Source organism: Pristiophorus japonicus, chromosome 16 (assembly GCF_044704955.1).
Source record: "Pristiophorus japonicus isolate sPriJap1 chromosome 16, sPriJap1.hap1, whole genome shotgun sequence".
Classification (NCBI taxonomy): domain Eukaryota; kingdom Metazoa; phylum Chordata; class Chondrichthyes; family Pristiophoridae; genus Pristiophorus; species Pristiophorus japonicus.
This window is the reverse complement of record NC_091992.1, coordinates 48,094,101-48,112,654: the sequence shown is the minus strand read 5'-3', so window position 1 is coordinate 48,112,654 and position 18,554 is coordinate 48,094,101.

Sequence of the window (18,554 nt, the reverse complement as noted above, 5' to 3'; positions counted from 1 at the left end):
ACCACTCTCTGGGTGAAGAAGTTTCTCCTCATCTCGGTCCTACAAACAGTCGGACAAACAGTCTCACAATTTAGATACCAAGCAGGAGGTCGAGAGAAGAGGTGGAGAGGTAGAGCTGGGTTTCATCAGCATACATGTGGAAACTGACCCTGTGTTTTCAGATGATATTGCCAAGGGGCAGCATATCGATGAGAAATAAGAGGGGGCTAAGGATAAATCCTAGGAGGATGGTGAACATCTGTGAAATGGTAGCTTTTATACCACTTCTGCAGCTGTCACCTATTCCGCTATGACTTGGATGTAGGTGTACAGGGCACAATTTAAAAATTTGCAGATGACACAAAACTTATAGTGAACAGTGAGGAGGAATATGATCAACTTCAAGAGGACATAGACAGGCTGGTGGAATGGGCGAACACGTGGCAGATAAAATTTAACGCAGAGAAGTGTGAAGTGATATATCTTGGTAGAAAGAATGAGGAGAGGAAATATAAACTAAAGGGTGCATGAATAGAGAGACCTGGGGGTATATGTGCATAAATCATTGAAGGTGGCAGGGCAGGATGAGAAAGCAGTTAATAAGGCTTACAGGATTCTGGGCTTCATGAATGGAGGTATAGGAGCTGAAATTACCCCTTTTTTGCAACCCGGGGGTGGGCGGCGGTATTGCCTTCGATGAAATTGCCCCCTGAGATTTTGGAGGCGATTTGCCGGCAGCCAGCGCACAACATGTATTGACGTCATCACCGTCTGCGCCGACCCCTTTGCACCCCGTGGGGGAAATTGCCACGCGGGCCGCGAGGCTGGCACTGGCCGATGCCAGCGGGGAAGCCAGGTGCGCCCGGGGCCGTCATTTTATTTTGTCGGCAGACTCTTCGGTCGGCCTGATCCTCGACCGGGCTCCAATAGCGCTGACCTCTTCAGTGCGGCGGGAAACATAGCTTCGCGCTGACACCCCGGGGGGCTCCTCCAATGAGGCAGAATGCCTGCGACAATGCTCCGCCTCGTTTGAGGGGCGCAAAGACCAATTGCACGCCAGGGGTGGGACTTCCAGCTCGAGCGGTAAAGACCCTGGCCTCGGAAGATTAGCGCCCTCCAATGGGGCGAGAGGCAATTTCAGCCCCATAGGGTACAAAATCGTAGAAATTATGATGAACCTGTATAAAACACTGGTTTGGCCTCAACTGGAGTATTGAGTCCAATTCTGGGCACCGCAGTTTAGACAGGATGTGAAGACCTTAGAGAAGGTGCAGGAAAGATTTATGAGAATGGTTCCAGAGATGAGGGACTTCAGTTGCGTGGATAGACTGGCAAAGCTGGGGTTGTTCTCCTTGCAGCAGAGAAGATTGAGAGATTTGATAGAGGTGTCCGAAATCATGAGGGGTCTGGACAGAGTAGATGGAGAGAAACTGTTCCCATTGGCGGAGGGGTCGAGAACCAGAGGACACAGATTTAAGGTGATTGGCAAAAAAAACAAAGGCAACATGAGAAAAAACTTCTTTACGCAGCGAGTGATTATGATCTGGAATGCACTGCCTGAAAGGGTGGTGGAGGCAGACTCAATCTTATCCTTCAAAAGGGAGTTGGCTACGTACCTGGAAGAAAAAAATTTGCAGGGCAACGGGGAAAGGGTGGGGGAGTAGGATTAGCTGAAGTGCTCTTGCAGAGAGCCGACATGGACTTGATAGGCTGAATGGCTTTCTTCCGTGGTGTACCCATTCTATGATTCAGAGCATTGGAGAGTGCTGTGGAAAAATGGTAAGTGGATGGTAAAATGCTGTTTAAGTACCTTTTAACAACCACTTAACTATTTCAATTGGTTTGCCCGCCGCTTAGTGTCGGGTCTGTAAACGCAGGCAGACCCGACACTTGGGAAACTGACACGGTGGTGGGTTCACAGCGGGATCCCGACCCACTGCCAATCTTTTAGATTTTGAGGGGGGGTTCGGACCAGCCTCCGAACCCCCCCTCAGAGCGCCGACAAGATTCCGACCTCATGATCTGGCTGGGAGGCAGAATGTACGAATGGTCTTCATGCCAGCAAGAACATTGACATTATTAAAAAAAAGTGTCAAATAAATTTCAGCTGCAAAGATCACCAAGATTATTACAGATGAGGGATTAAAATGCATTACAAAAGCTGTCAGAACCCATTTTGAGCTGTTTGATTTAGTTTGCCATTTGTCAACCAATTATGGAGTGTCATGATGGCACTGAGAGCTCACGCCATTCCATACTATTAGTTAGGGCAGAGGGTAAAGTGGAACTTTAAAAAAAAGTCCTATTATGTCAACAGATGGGCTACAAAATAGAATCCAGCTCCCAAATGCCTTTATTTATGTGGAGATAACAGAGAAACTGGGGCAGTTTTTATTAGAACTGAGAAGGTTTAAACGGATATCTGAAAGAGGTGTTCAAAGATATAAGGGATAAGGTAAATAGGGAAAAATGATTTATATCGGTAAATAAAGGATGCAGTTATTTGCACTGTGTTTTGGCTGATTGGCTCTCCATTATCACATGACCTGATTGCTGATTGGTCCCCTTGGAGGAGAAGCCACACCCAGAAGTTTCTCTGGAGTATGCAATTGGAACTGCACAGCCCAAGTTCTGAGTGACTTTGCAAAGTGTAATTCGAGCCATTCTGACTACAGAACTCCCCTGGAAGCAGTCACAGAGAGGATCGAGCTCCACAAACATAGCAAAAGCCTCCATGTCTCTGACCCCAGCCCAAGTGCATGCCTCCTCCAGCCGAAGTCCCTGACCCCAGCTGAAGTTTCTTAACCCCCCCTCCCAAGTTTATACCCGTGCCCCAGCCCAAGTTCCTGATCTTACCTCCCCTCCGCTATAGATGGGGCATTGTGTGTGGGTCACAGATTGTTACCAAGTTTATTGGGTATGAAGTGAAAAGTGACAGTGTCATGACTTCCGGATTTCATCCACTCCAACGATGTCGCTTGTAACACATGCACCGAGCTTTCCGAGAAATCGGGTGTGGGCGTAAAGGGAGTTGAAAGAACGTGATCAGTCTTCCCCGAGTTCTCCCTCTCCCCTCCGATCCTCTCTCCCGCTTCCTCTCTCTCCCCATCTCTCTTTCTCCCCCCCCATTGCGCTCTCTGTCTCCCCTCCCACCTCTCTCCCTTTCACCAGCCGCCTCTCTCCACCCCTCCCCATGCCTGCTGCTTCTCTCCCCCTCCCCCCACCGCCTTTCTCTCTCTCTCCCACTACGTCCGGTGTTTTCTCTCCCACAGAAGGCCACAATAATGCAAAGTCCGTAAGCAAATCCAGCGGCGGTGGCAGAAAATATTTCAGCAGTGGACTCCATGCGGACTTGTCAGGGCCCCACTTCCGGTTCTGGTTCCGGGTCCGAGGAGTCTGCGCATGCACAAGATGCGTCGGGGGCAGAGTCCAGAGAATGCAGGCGCAGAAAAAGCACAGTGCAAATAGTCACTCTGGTAAATAAAGGGTATACATTTAAAATCATGACCAAAAGAACAAAGGGAGAGGTTAGGAAACTTTATTTTATATGCAGGGAGCTGTTAGGACATGGAGGCCTGGAAATTCATCTCGGGCAGTGGCGTAAAATGGGCGGATTCGGATTGGCCGGCCATTATACACTGCACCTGGTATTCAGTACCATTGCCTGCAATCCGACTGAATATCAGGCTCTGCGGATAATGAGCGTATAACGGGCGGCTGAGCCAAAACCGCCCGCTTTGTGCCACCGCCCGAGAGGAACATAAAAATATAAGAAATAGGAGCCTCAATGAGATCATGGCTGATCATCTACCTCAACTCCACTTTCCTGCACTGTCCCCATATCCCTTGATTCCCTTAATATCCAAAAATCTATCGATCTCCATCTTGAATACACTCAACAACTGAGCCTCTACAGCCCTCTGGGGTAGAGAATTCCAAAGATTCACCACCCTCTGAGCGAAGAAGTTTCTCCTTGTCTCAGTTCTAAATAGCCGACCTCTTACTCTGAGACTGTGATCCCTGCTTCTAGACTCCCCAGCCACAGGAAACATCCTCCTGTATCTACTCAAAGAATTTTGTATGTTTCAATGAGGAATTTCCAAACAGAAACAGTGGTGGAACCAGAATCAATAATAGCTTTAAAAAGGAAAACGGATAAATATTTGATAAAGACAAATTTATAGGGGTATGGGGAAAGGGCAGTGGATTGGAACTAAATGGATAACTTTTTCAGGGAGCAGGCACAGGTGTGAAGGACTGATCGCCACCTTCTATGATGTAACATCCCATGATTCTATGATCAATGAGTTTATGCAGTGAATGTCTGTCATATAGACCAGAAAATCCATGGTTTCATTTACAGACCTTTGCTGAGTTAATTGATTTTAGCTGCAGTATCAGTTGAAGCACTACAATTGGTATCTCACCTTGGGTTAGAGTGGAGAAGATCAGCCAGGATTTCCTTTTCTAATAACTATTCACGGACTCTTACTGGAAGATGTGTGGATGTTGTACAAGGGCAGGATCAGACATGTTTATCAATCTTTGGACACTCACAGGTGAACAATGGTCGCTCTGGTGAAATGCTGGAAGGCACCAAGAAACCACTGGCACTGCGGCTCAGCAAAAATCAACGGTTCCAAACATCCTTTGTTGTTCTGGTGTACTCCTACTTTAACTTCAGTGGGCATCCAGTCTAGTCAGATACCAGGCTAGGTTGTGATTAAACCGAGTGCCAGCCTTAAACGGGGGATTACTTTATAACCAGTTGGGGGTGATGCCTCCTCCTGCCTTGAACACGGCCTTTATCATGGGAGGTGGGGGGGAGGGGGGGTGCGGGGTGAGTGCCGGTAAGGGAACTCCCTGCGTCATGAGTTCATGCACCTAACGCTTTCAGTGGGATCCAGCATATGGTCAAAGCTGAGGGGGATTGAGATGCTGAGAGATTGTTTCCTCAGGCTGGAGAGTCTAGAGCTAGAAGGCATCATCTCAGGATAAAGGGTCGGCCATTTAAAATGGAGATGAGGAGGAATTTCTTCACTCAGCACTCAGAGAGTTGTGAATCTTTGGAACTCTCGACCTGAAAGGGTTGTGGATGCTGAATCGTTGATTATATTCACAGCTGAGATTGATCGACTTTTAGACTCCAGGGGAATCGAGGGATATGGGGATTGGACAGGAAAGTAGTGTTGAGGTTGTAGATCAGCCATGAACTCTTTGAATGGCGGAGCAGGCTCGAGGGGTCGTATGGCCTACTCCTGCTCCTAATCCTTATGTCCTTATGAACATCCCCAACAACCGATGGTTGTGGTGACCACCAGTCTTTGATCTGATTCACCAAAGAAAAAGGTCAAGATTATTTGTTTACATTTTACAGTGCCGCCTACAACATATAGTAGAGGAGGAAGAAAAGTTGTAGAAAAGATAACATTTAGTAAGCAGTCAGAGGCGTGAGGATGGAGCTCGCCAGAGCCCCAATATGCTACAGAGCAGTAGGAAGATAGTTTGCTCGAAGAGTCTTCTTAATTTCAGCCATACCTCTGGGTGAAAACTGGGTCTTTCTTCACAGAGAGGGGGTAAAATCAAAGGGATAGTCACACTAGCAGCTCTTACACACTTTCCAGCTGCTGATTTGAAAACATCACTGGTAGAGCCATAGGGGGAGAAATTTGCTCGCACCTCAGTTGGGGCGGTGCCCCGAATGGAGCGGTAAATTTTGCTCTGGCAAATGGATTGCGTCTGCCGCTGCAAAATTAATCAGCTGGTCCCGGAGTTTGGAGGGAGGTGTTGCACACCTCATTTAGGGCGCTAGGCCAGTTGAGCAAGTGAAAAACTCGAGCTAAACACCCGGCCTCGGAGCGCCATAAGAGAGGACTTGGGGGGAAAAAAACCTGAAAAGAAACCCCAAACCATTCCCAATAAATAACTCACGCCACCACAACATAAATCGCAACTCTCCCCCCGCCCCAAAAAAACCAATCACACTTACCTGAGGTCAACATTACTTATCTCACTGTGGCCGCTACAGCTCGGAACGCCAGCTTCCACAGGTGATCCCGGCACGGTGCTCTATGGAGCGCTGCTGGACGGGTGGCAGCCAAAAAGTGAGCCGGTGTTGCAACCAGCGGTGCTGCACACCAGCTCGCCACTGCCGGGCGGTAATGCTCCGCGCCTCCTCGAAACCGGCACCGAATGTCCCGGCAGGGCACTGGAAGCTGGCCGCCCGCCTGGAAGTGTTTACCGCCGCCATTGCCACCCCTCCCGGGTGCTAACAGGGACGGCAGAAGACCGAAAATCCTGCCTGTATAAAGTTACAGCATGGGTCCAGGCCATTTGGCCCATCAAGTCTATGCTGGTGTTCCCATTTATCATCACGTGGTGTAAACTCTTACTCCCCATACTCTTTAATATTTTTCATTTGCAAGCAACCATCTAATATTCTTTGTAGAGAATGTATGGACTCTATTTCAACAATGGTTTGTGGCAGAGTATCCCATAATCTAACGACAATCTGTGCAAAGAAATGGGTTGTTTGCTCATTCCCTTCAAGGCAGTGAATAGTGTATGACGTGGAACATGTAAAAGGGAGAAAATTCCTTAAAAAGAGAGAGTTTAACGGCCCATTCTCAAAGAAAAAAACTGAGAACACAGACAGACAGTGCCTTTGATGTGATATTCTAACTGCCTGTGACTGCCGATAACCAGAAACTTTAGATTAGGTTTAAAGTTCAGGAGCACAGCATGGTACTGATGTTTAAATGATAATTTACTTTTGTGAAATATCATTTTTAATTTCACTGCAGCGAATTATCACATCAGGAGTTGGTGACGCTATCAGCAATGACCTCAGAATTCATGTCTACTCAGTACAAAAATGAATAAAAAATATCAAGGCATTTAAAGGGAAATTCCAGCAGAATGTTCCTCAAAAAGTATTTCACTAGAACGTGTTTCTAATCCGCAATCATCCTGAAAATAACTGCCAATATATTTAAAGAATACATATAGTTGGGAGTAAGCCTCTATAATGGCCCTCCAATAAGAACATAAGAACATCAGAAATAGGAACAGGAGTAGGCCATACGGCCCCTCGAGCCTGCTCTGCCATTTAATAAGATCATGGCTGATCTGATCATGGACTCAGCTCCACTTTCCTGCCCGCTCCCCATAACCCCTTATCCCCTTATCGTTTAAGAAACTGTTTACTTCTGTCTTAAATTTATTCAATGACCCAGCTTCCACAGCTCTCTAAGGCAGAGAATTCCACAGATTAACAACCCTCTGAGAGAAGAAATTTCTCCTCATCTCAGTTTTAAATGGGCGGCCCCTTATTCTAAGATCATGCCCTCTAGTTCTAGTCTCCCCCATCAGTGGAAACATCCTCTCTGCATGACCTTGTCAAGCCCCCTCATAATCTTATACGTTTCAATAAGATCACTTCTCATTCTTCTGAATTCCAATGAGTAGAGGCCCAACCTACTCAACCTTTCTTCATAAGCCAACTCCCTCATCCCCAGAATCAACCTAGTGAACCTTCTCTGAACAGCCTCCAAAGCAAGTATATCCTTTCCTAAAGATGGAAACCAAAACTGCACACAGTATTCCAGGTGTTGCCTCACCAATACCTTATATAGCTGTAGCAAGACTTCCCTGCTTTTATACTCCAGCCCTTTGCAATAAAGGCCAAGATTCCATTGGCCTTCCTGATCACTTTCTGTACTTGCATACTATCCTTTTGTGTTTCATGCACGAGTACCCCCAGGTCCCGCTGTACTGCGGCACTTTGCAATCTTTCTCCATTTAAATAATAACTTGCTCTTTGATTTTTTTCTGCCAAAGTGCATGACCTCACACTTTCCAACATTATACTCCATCTGCCAATTTTTTGCCCACTCACTTAGCCTGTCTATGTCCTTTTGCAGATTTTTTGTATCCTCCTCACATATTGCTTTTCCTCCCATCTTTGTGTCATCAGCAAACTTGGCTACGTTACACTCAGTCCCTTCTTCCAAGTTGTAAATAGTTGGGGTCCCAGCACTGATCCCTGTGGCACCCCACTAGTTACTGGTTGCCAACCAGAGAATGAACCATTTATCCTAACTCTCTGTTCTCTGTTAGTTAGCCAATCCTCTATCCATGCTAATATATTGCCCCCAACCCCGTGAACTTTTATCTTGTGCAGCAACCTTTTATGTGGCACCTTGTCAAATGCCTTCTGGAAGTCCAAATGCACCACATCCACTGGTTCCCCTTCATCCATCCTGTTTGTTTCTTCTTCAAAGAACTCGAGCAAATTTGTCAAACATGACTTCTCCTTCATAAATCCATGCTGACTCTGCCTGACCGAATTTTGCTTTTCCCAATGTCCTGCTACTGCTTCTTTAATAATAGACTCCAACATTTTCCCAACCACAGATGTTCGGCTAACTGGTCTATGGTTTCCTGCTTTTTGTCTGCTCCTTTTTTAAATAGGGGTGTTACATTTGCAGTTTTCCAATCTGTTGGGACCTCCCCAGAATCCAGGGGATTTTGGTAAATTACAACCAACCACTATCCCTGCCGCTACTTCTCTTAAGACCCTAGGATGCAAGCCATCAGGTCCACAATGTGACCAAGGCTCTTAGAATGTGTGACTCTCATAAGTATTTAACAATAAAAGTGTTATCTAAGATAAATTGTAAACAATCTCACCGATGACTGGACGATAAACATTTTTTCACTTTGGGTTTAAGTACAGCATAGACTGGTAAAGGTATCCAATACATGTGCAAGTTTGGATCGGTAGTCACATTGCCACATCTGAGATTGAGAGTTGTGGGTCCAAGTCCTGCTCCAGAACATCTGCTATACCCTTACTAAACTGCAAAGCAGTGTTTCTCAAACTGGGGTCCAAGGACAACGAGGGTCTGTAGAGACTTTCCAGGGGATCTGCAACTGAAGGCGACTGGAGGTAATTTCAAGCTTGCTCCTCTTTATAAAACCGACACTGATTCAGTTCTTGCGAATTATCTTCAACGGCTGGGCCTGCCTCTTCCCAGAGGTCTACAGCTCTCACTCACTTTGCAACGAGCGCTCCCTGTCGGTCCAGCCGATTCCTCTCCCTGCCGCCGCGACCTTGTGACATCCTCCTGACACGTGATTAGAGCGCCTGCGGGGCCCTTCAAACACATACCCGCACATGTTCACGCAAACACGTACAATTCCGCAGTGCAGCTGGTACAGAAGATGCCAGTGGGACATTATGGTGGGGAATCATGCCTCCAGCAGCATCCCAGCCTGTGCCGGGGCCCTCACTCACCTTGGCCAGCCTGCTGTCAGCTTTAAAAATTATCCAGCACTAAGTGGCTAATAGTGGCCATCAGTTGCTGTGGAGTGCCGTGAATTGGTGCAAGAAGCAGGCACACCCAGTTCACTGATAACTAAGTAAATACTGGGTTTTCTTAAAATCATTATTAAAACACTCTTCACATGCAGCACTTTCACATTATGTATTATATAGTATAGAATTTTGATGGGGGGGGCGGGGGGGCGGGTCCGTGATTACTAATTAATTTGAAAAGGGATTCTTCAAACAAAAAGTTTGAAAAGCACTGCTGTAAAACATACATGCCAATCATTTTCTTTCACGTGTCATAGGCTTTTATTCAGGGGTTTCTTTGAGTTGGCAGCTATTTTGACAGCTTTGGCTGTTTTCTAGGTTTGAAAAAAGAAAATTAGGGCCCTAAAAGTAAACGCCATTTCCAGCATCATTGGTGCTAGACTGGTGATTTTTTTTATTGAGTCCTGTAAACTGGACCAGATCTCATTTAAGAACATAAGAAATAGGAGCAGGAGTAGGCCATTTGGCCCCTTGAGCCTGCTCCACCATTCAATAAGACCATGGCTGATCTGATCTTGGCCTCAACTTCACTTCTCTGCCCGCTCCCCATAACCCTTGATTCCCTTATCGTTCAAAAATCTGTCTATCTCCACCTTAAATATATTCAATGACTCAACCTCCACAGCTCTCTGGGGTAGAGAATTCCACAAATTCACGACCCTCAGAGAGAAGAAATTCCTCCTCACCTCCATCTTAAAGGGCGACCCCTTATTCTGAAACTATGCCTCCTAATTGTAGATTCCCCCACGAGAAGCTTTATGTTGGTTAAGGCTGAGCTGCCGATTTCCGATCAGGTCTAAAACCTTCCCACAATGAGCACACTGATGCTGCCTGTAGCTCATTGTAATCAATGTAAATGAGTGACAGAAGTGACTAAAACCCATTACTTGCAGTCCCAATAATTGCGATTTAGAATGAAATCAAGGAAGTGTACCTGTTTCTAGCATCAGCTGATACTGGTGGAAGTGCTTTACTTCGGAGATGTATGATGAATGATTACTTGATTAACAAAAGAACCAGAGAGTTTCGGTCTGGAATGCACTGCCTGAAATGGTGGCGAAAGCAGATTCAGTAGTAATTTTTGAACTTTCATTATAACTTTCAAAACGGAATTGGCTATGGAAAAATGAAAATTTGCAGAGGTACGGGGAAACATAAGAACATAAGAAATAGGAGCAGGAGTAGGCCATTTGGCCCCTCGAGCCTGCTCCGCCATTCAATAAGATCATGGCTGATCTGATCTTGGGCTCAACTCCATTTCCCTGCCCGTTCCCCATTCCCTTATCGTTTAAAAATCTGTCCATCTCCATCTTAAAGATATTCAATGAACCAGCCTCCACAGCTCTCTGGGGTAGAGAATTTCACAGATTCACGAACCTCTGAGAGAAGAAATTCCTCCTCATCTCCGTTTTAAATGAGCAGGGGAAAGAGCATGGGAGCATGATTAATTGGATAACTCTTTCAAAGAGCCGGCACAGGCATGAAGGGCCAAATGCCTCCTTTTGTGCTGTATGATTCTATAATAAAAGAGATTTTGTAGTGATTTTTTCATGTTGTATCAGGAGAGAGATGATAAAGGGATGGAAATGATGTTACAGCTATACAGAGCTCTGCTTAGCCCCAACTGGTATACAGGTTGGACCTCTGTGGTCTGGCACCCTTGGGACCTGAGCGGTGCCGAAACAGAGAATTTTCCGGACCATGGGGCGGGGTCACGCCTAGCCTAGGCTTACCTGTCGACAGCACTTGGGCTCCTGTGTGTGTGTATATGTGTGTGTGTGCGCGAGCGCGCTGACAGCCTATGGGCGGCTCCTTCAGCACACGCGCACAGACTCATTGACTGACAGGCACTCCAGCCAATCGCCACACACACTCACTGACTGACCGCCACTCCAGCCAATCGCCACGCACACTCACTGACTGACAGCCGCTCCAGCCAATCGCCGCACACACTCATTGACTGACAGGCACTCCAGCCAATCGCCACGCACACTCACTGACTGACAGCCGCTCCAGCCAATCACCACGCACACTCACTGACTGACAGCCGCTCCAGCCAATCGCCGTGCACACTCACTGACTGACAGCCGCTCCCAGCGGTGGCTAACATGCTGATTGGGTGCTCTGTTTTTTATAAACCATCCTCTCCCTCAAACTATTGCTGAACCATGGATGTTTCTGGACTAGAGAGTCCCAGACCAGAGAGGTTCAACCTGTACTACATTCAGCTCTGTGCACCTCAGGAAGGATATATTGGCCTTGGCGGGAGTGCAGCGTAGATTCACCAGAATGATCCCGGGTCTAAAAGGGTTATATATGTGTACAGGTTGCATAGACTAGGCTTGCGTCCCCTTGAATATAGAAGATTAAGGGTTGATCTATTTGAGGTGTTTAAGATGATTAAAGTATTTGATTGGGTAGGTAGAGAGAAACCATTTCCTCTGGTGGGGTGGACCAGAACAAGGGGACATAACCTTAAAATTACAGCCAGGCCGTTCAGAGGTGATGTCAGGAAACACTTCTTCACACAAAGAATAGTTGAAATCTGGAACTCTCACTCCAAAAAGCTGTTGAGGCTGGGGGTCAGTTGAAAATTTCAAAGCTGAGATCGATATGATTTTGTTAGACAAGAGTATTAAGGATTACAGAACCAAAGTGGGTAGATGGAGTTAAGATACAGATCAGCCATGATCTAATAGCAGAACAGGTTTGAGGGGCTGAATGGCCTACATACACCTTATTGCCTTTGACAGACTGAGAGCCTGTCCGGCCACTGGGATATTTCTCTCCCACTCCATCCAGCCAGTGAGCATTCCTTTGTTATAATAGAGCAGGAGCAGTGGAGGAAAGGAGAGTGAAGCAGCGTTTGAAGAAGATACGTCCCACAAGACCTTACTAGCCTCAAAGGATTTGTAGGCCATGCAGATCTCATGAAGATGTGGAGCTCTGCGTGCAAAGAGTGTGCTTCATCAAAGAGGCTGCGGGAGAGCTGTGCCGGGTTCTGCATGAGGAACTGCCGCCAAGGACCTCTGACTGGCCAACTCTGCCCTAGTTTACATCCTAGAACTTCACAAAATTGAGACCTCTTTGCCCAATTTATCTGACCATGTCTTTATAATTTCCATGACTACATGATTGTAAGATAAGTGAAAGTTACCACTGTGCTCAACTGTTATATCACCAGTTTATTTCAAGCAGCCACAGGGGATCTGTAATATCGCTCAGGGCGCTGTCCAGGCGAGCATTCATGAGTGACAAACTTTTTAGGAGAGCTGGGGAGTTCATCCAGTTTGGCATGGCAGCAAGGTACAGCTTCATCATATTACTGGGTTCCCAATAACAAGGAGTACATATTGTCATCTGCAAGCCTTCTGGCCACTTGAATAGCTTCCTTGAAGAGTTCAGAGAGGACAGAATTCCTGAGGCTGAAAGCATCATGGCCATAGCCAGTCTGAACACAGTCTGGTGATCAGTCAGGGTACATCCTGATCAGTGTGCAGGCTCTGCACAATTTGTCATCCCGGGGGGGTGGTAACAGCTGGAGGCAAAGGGTATGGAATGGATCATCGGGAGGCTTCAGTGATCATAGGAAGGCAGATTCGAAAGCAATTTATCAATGGGGCGTTCTCATCTGTTTAATAGACTCCCTTTCTCACCAATGCCATAACTCATTTCCCTCACATTGATAGAAATTACAATTTATTCAATACAGTTTACATCCTAGAACCTCACAACCATTGAGACCTCTTTGCTACTACCTGACCATGTCTTTATGATTTCCATGACTACATGATTATAAGATAAGTTCACATTTCTCATATGCAACCACTTCCAGTGATTATTCACCCCATGCTGCTCCTTCTTCACACCATGCTTCTCCTGGGTGTCGAAACAGGTCTTTCTTTCTCCTATCCCTGACATTTCCAAGGCGCAGCCTACTGTCAATGCCATGAAAATTGCTTGGTAACGCTTGTGCTGCCAAAGGCTCCTGGGTCTGAAGTGGCCCTCCTCAAGTGGCTGATTGATCCAGGGAAGGATCCATTTAGGCTACATCTCTTGACCTTCAGCTGAGGTTGCCTGGTGCTGTCTCCGATGATGGAGGAGGTTGGACAGATACCCGGTATGTGCTGGTGTCCTAAAAAATGACAGACCTCATGCAGGTCGACTCCAAATGTCAACAATCTACCGAGCCCTAGATCTGTTAGTCTACTGATTAGTGGGATGGCTGGTCCAATGGTTGCGATGAGACCCTGGAAGCCCTGAGAAATAGATGGCTGCACCTCTGGCCCACGTGAGTGAGAGCTGGATTACAGGGTCCTAGCTAGCCTGTCCCTTACTGCCTATTGTAGCTCTGATTTTAACCCGCGGGCCTGACAATAACGGGGCAAGCGGGGGAGTTAAAATCTCAGCAGAGTGGCATCAATCAACCTATGCTGCACATACACATTTTAACAGGTGTGTTTCAGGTAATGAATAATAATGACAACATTGTCTCCTAATTCCATCCCCTGAATTTTCCACCCCCTTCCCCTCGCCCCGCCATGTCTGGCTGGGGACATCTCTCCCTTGTTCTGCCAGCAATAGCTGTACCCGGGACGTCTATAGGGTCAGCTTCCTCAGATTTCAGTGGGCATAACTCACCCTCCTACACTCACACCCAGCATTGGGGGACTTAGCAATCTTAGGGCCTCAGAACTACTGAACCGTTTAACAGCGCAGTGTGAAGGGAGGCTTCTGCACCTATTCATTCTAGGGGAGTGTGGTAGTTTCCATGGTGTACCAAAATGAAAGCCGTCTGTTACTTTGCCTGCCTTTGTCATCATTGAACTTTTTCGGGCATTGATCCGTAGTTCTGGGGGTGAGAAATGACACTCAGTGACGTTGCCATCTCCCTTCACAAGTCAAGTCCAACACTTTTCGGAGGTTTCCTCTCATGGCCATCTCGCAGTCTTTTTTTCTCCTTTGCTGCATTTCATCCAAAAGTGCCTGACGGCCAGCCTCATTAACACGTTGTGCCCTCTGTTTCTGACTCCTTCCAATGCCCTGCTCCCTTCTGTGGTGTCGCTGCCTGTTCCTCCATTTAAAGACATGCTTTAAAAGTGACACCAAATCTCACATGAACCATCTATCAACAAACTGACAGTCAACTCGGTCTTGCAAATAAATATTCCTCTTGTCTACTGCTCTCCCAGTCTCTTGTTTAATTCCAGTCATTCTCCGTATCTTAAAGACTGTACTTTCAAACCCCCGCCTCCAGCACAGTACCCCACTGTTACGCGGGAGTTGTGTTCAGCCAATGTTGTTGGCTCTGCAAATGAGCTGACTCTCTGATTGATTGCAGAGTTATCGTTAGAGTGGATCCGCAGGCGGACGTCCCAGCTCAGGGGTACAACGTTGCAGCAGATACTCACGTGAAAGAAAGGTTTGCATTTATGTGACGCTGTTACGTAACGACCTCAGGACCCCTAAAGCGTTTTACAGCCAACAAAGTCATTTTGAAGTGTGATCACTGTTGTGTTGTAGGAAACGTGGCAACCAATTTACACACAGGAAGCTCCCACAAATAGCAATGAAATAAATGAGTGGATCATCAGTTTTAGGTATTGACCATGCAGCCCTCCCTCAGCACTGCACTGAAGTGTCAGCCTAAATTATGGGCTGAAGTCTCTGGAGTGATACCGGGATGTGACAGTGGGACACTTTAGTAGAATATCAGAGTGAGGAGATTATTCTGTCAATATGGCATTAAACCTTCTGCAATTAATGTCATATTAACAAGAAACAATAATCTAGGAATTACTGATTTGCAATATTAGAATATAAACCATAATCTTTAGTCCATTGTTCATACGCAGACATTAATAACCAGGTCGACATCTCTATTAAAATAGAAACAGAGGAATATCATTGTGTTAAGCATTTGTTCACTAATATTGTGACCAGTATTCCAAAAGAAAATAACCAATAAAATAAAAAGGTGCTTAAACTTATTTTGTTTATTGTATTTTCCTGACGTTCTCCCCATCTCTTCCAAAGATGTTGACACCTGCTGAGGTCCAGATTCAATGGTGTCAAGTGCCCTCTAGTACTTTGCCCAAATGGACATTTTTCAACTCTGCGCATAGACTGTGAATGCCATCGGGCTATTTGGCTGTGGAGGGTATCACAGCAAATCTCAATCTCTTCCTCACTCGGCACTCACACACATGCACTTGGCAATAGGGTCACTGAATAGTAAGTAGGAGTGGGAGCCCTGGTTCAATCTTTCCTCTCTCTTACCCAGGGATGTTGACTCCACATGCAGCGCCGCTATATTTACCCCATTTCGATCATGTTCTCGATCAGGCCAACATCCCAGCATCGAAGCACTGACCACACTGTACAGTCACCTGAGAACTCACTTTTAGAGTGGAAGCAAGTTTTCCTCGATTTCGAGGGACTGCCTATGATGATGAATTTGCCCCAGCTAAGATCAGCTAATTCAGCATAGAACGGGTGTCCATTTGATCTCTTTGGCTTTGTATTTCCATGCGATGCATTTGCCCAGTTTTCATATTAAATAAAACCTGGTGATGCTGCGACGCTGATGTGGAGATGCTGTCTTTGGTCACTGGGTAGCAGACCCTGTTGCTACATTAACTGCAAACACTTTGATCAGACTGTGGTGCCCCTAATTAAACAGGTAAGGGCCTCTATTAGAACAGTGAACAAAAGAATTTCATAGGAACCTGTTAAATGTTTGTATGCTAATCTTCAGAGCCTGTATTCAAGGCACATGTCACAGCAATTAGAGGCCTTTGTTTTGCTTTGCTCAAATGTTATTCTTAATTGTTCAAGAAAGGCAGTTTATAAAATTATTAATACCAGGACGGGATTTTGCACACTGCTACTGACTGGTTCAGCACAAAACACAACTTGTACTCTGTGCAGGAGATGATGGGAAAATCTCAATTTCTGTCTTGCAGCTGCAGGCTCAAAAGGCCAATAAGATTATTATTACTAGCCTTCAAACCACAATGAATAAAGTAGTAAATTTCAATGATATGAAATAAGCCCTAATAGTAATACCACGGCAAATAATCAAAGTGACCTTTCACCTGTGGAAAGAAGATTGCCAATATGACCTCAGGCTTGGGTGGCAAAGGTCACTTTGGACAGATGGCATGTTCAGGATGACAGATGCAAATTGGCGGAAATCTGTTAATGACAGTCTCAAGCCCATTTCACAAGACAATTCCTCCCGTTGGTTGTGAAGAAGGATCCATTATTCATGTACACACAGTTACCAGTTATACTCTTGTTAATTCAATGTGAATCATTCATTCTCTGAAGGTATCGTGGGATGTGATACATGGAATGGATGCTTAGTGACAATTCTTTTATAATTTCCCTTCAGCAAATAATTGCATCAGGAGCAGTGAGATTAGTGAGAACACCAAAGTGATAGCTTTTAATCACCTTTCCTTATTTTGACCTTGCTGTGGATGGTAGGACTAAATACTGAGGCAGATTGTGACTTTGTGTAACTCTGATGATGACAAAATATATAACATAGATTTTTTTTAAATGATTTAATCAACAGAAAGTGAAGGTGCGCGCTGCATAAGTGCTCCATAATTCCTCCATAATTCCTCCATAAAATTGAGCTCATCCAAAACTCTGCTGCCCGTATCCTAACTTGCACCAAGTCCTGTTCATTCATCACCCCCTGCGCTTGCTGACTTTAGTTCAGGTCCGGCAAGACCTCGACTTTAAAATTCTCATCCCCATGTTGAAATCCTTCCATGGCCTCGCCCCTCCCATCTCTGTAATCTTCTCCAGGCGTAAAACCCTCCGAGAACTCTACGTTCCTCCAGTGTTGGCCTCCTACGCATCCCTAACTTTTTCCCACCGTCAGCCATCTCGGCCCTAAGCTCTCCCGTGTTCTCTCCCTAAACCTCTTCTCCTCTCCACCTCTCTCTCCTCCTTTAAGGGACTCCTTATAACCTAACTCTGACGAAGCTTTTGGTCACTGGCTCTAATGCCTCCTTCTTTGGCTTGGTGTCAATATTTTTGTCTGATTATGCTCCAATGAACAGCACTGGGACATTTTACTATGTTAAAGGCGGTATATAAATGAAAGTTGTTGTTATTTTACATAGCAGCATTAAAGCAGTGGTGGTGCTTTGCTGATGGTATAAGCAGGTAAAACTACCCAGCCACGGAGACCATACAATCCTGGGTTCGGTTATAAAGAATTGCATATGTGATATATCTTCTTTACGACATCATAAACACACACACTTAAGATGGCTTCAATCTGGAACTTGCTTTATTGTATAAACAGCAATTGCTGCATTACCACAGTAGTCTACTAGGTGGAGCTCTATATTACAGCACAGAATGTACAGCACAGAAACAGGCCATTCGGCCCAACAAGTATATGCTGGTGTTTATGCTCCATACAAGCCTCTTCCCACCAATGTTCCCTCTATATTTTCTTTGCTGTGTGGGGCCTGTTTATTTCAATGCATGGTAGTTTTAGATTTGCTACGCGGACGCTATCGCACGTACGGTACCTCAGAGCGAACGACTCGTGAGGTTGCTGCATGAGCACACGCGCAGCTTCGAGGGAACATTGCTTCCCACCCCTCTTCATCTAACCACATCAGCACAACCCTCTATTCCTTTCTCCCTCAAGTGTTTATCCAGCTTCCCTCTAATCAAATCTATGTTGGTTTGTGCTGAGTTCGCTGATCTGGGCCAAGTTAGCAGGTGGAATTGTTGGAATTGACCTCAATAGCCTACAGCTCGGAAGGTGAAAAATGAGCCAGGGTTCCTGTTGCTGATTGCTATCCAATGATTTCTTCTCAAAAAGTGGCTATGTGTAGCCATTTGAATATGGTACTAAAAGGCTGTCAGAATCCATGGAGCTAGACCCCAGCATGTATCTGCCTTTTTAAGCGAGGAAGGGAGAACATTCAAGAAAAAAAAGCACATATTTGACGATAGATTAAATAACATTTCAAAACTTAGCCGCTATCAGGACAGCTGAATGAATGACCTCAAGAATGGCCAGTTGCCAATGAACGAAAGACAAAGGAAAGCCAAGTGTTAATGAAGGAATAACTAATCCAGGCAGAGAAAACGGCAGCTTTAAATCTTCCAACTCCTGAAAACATTGAGCTAAGAATCTCGATTCTGGTGGATGATAGTT